Raw genomic sequence first — 1,367 nt, 5'->3', positions numbered from 1 at the left:
AGTCTAACGTGAAAAAGTGAAAAGCTCGCTTACAGTGGACAAACTTTCATGACGTATGCAGGGCATTATAACATAACAAAAATTAATTTTTCTCTAGAGCCCATTTAAAACTTTACCAAACCTTTAAGTAAATAATATATTTTTTACCTAGAAAGAATAACAGAAATTTATCATTCTGTAATCGTTTTTTTGCATAATTTAAAGTTTGCTTGACTTTACATTTGCAAACATTACTTAAGAAGCATGAAACTTTATCCAATTTTTCCTGAATGTGTGACAGAATAGTTTTCGATAATTACACCACGTGCATTAATGATTACTTTTGAAAATCTTTACTGCACATTTGGAAAATTTAATCTGCGTTATTAAAGTTTACCGGACTAACATTTATTCTTTAACATTTCACAAGACAGCTTATTCCGAAGGATAACGAATCTGACATTTAGTTTTAGACACGATCCAATTTAAAAAAAAAATTTGACCTTATTTTTACGATTAAAAGAAAGTCTACTCGTAACATCTGAAAATGATTATTAAAAAATTTCGTATATTCATTCTTGAGTGAACAGCTTATGCAGTTGTGGTGTCCTATAACTTCATCTTCCAACAGTTCTCTAAAACAATCTCTCAAAGCGACTAGCAAGAAAATGGAAGATTCCGACTTAATAATGGTTTATTCAATAAAAAACCTATTCTAAAACTTCAGTCCCGGACATCTACCATCGGCGAGAACATTAGAGTCCTCTGGCTTTGACGATTTAAAAGAAAGTGAAGAAAAAATGGTAGGTTAATGAAAGATGTATTATTTTAAAGGTGCAAAGGTCGGGTCGAGAAAAACCAAGGACAATCCCCTGAAAAAACAGCACCACGCTAGGATCTCGCACTTGCTGTCCTACACAAAAAAATTGACAAAATATCGCAATTTTTACGAAGACAACAAGAAGCACATTCTACCTTCAAATTGTAAATTATTACAAATAGTTAACTAACTAGCTTCAATTTACATCACTGCATTATCTTCATTAAAACTGAAGATACTGCGGTTGTATATAAATTCACAATAAATAGCTTATATTTTGTACATTGTTTGACAGCAATCGGTTTGAAGTACCACCATGGATTTTTTCAATGAAAAACTGCTTTAAAGTTCATTGTTTTGAAAAGCTATTAAATTTTCTTCCTTTTTCATCAGATTTTCAGAACTGTTAAGTCAAAACACGTTTCGTTACTTGAAAAACATATAGTAGAATGAGAAACTATTCCTTCGTTAAAATATTTGGTGGCCCTAAAAAGGGCCGATTGTAAAAGCAGTAAGTGGATTTGAAAGTTAAGCCTTCTTTTCAGTCTTCTTGGGTAAAAGAACAGCC

The sequence above is a fragment of the Belonocnema kinseyi genome, chromosome 1 (genome assembly GCF_010883055.1).
Source record: "Belonocnema kinseyi isolate 2016_QV_RU_SX_M_011 chromosome 1, B_treatae_v1, whole genome shotgun sequence".
NCBI classification, from domain to species: Eukaryota; Metazoa; Arthropoda; class Insecta; order Hymenoptera; family Cynipidae; genus Belonocnema; species Belonocnema kinseyi.
This window is presented reverse-complemented; position numbering follows the sequence as displayed.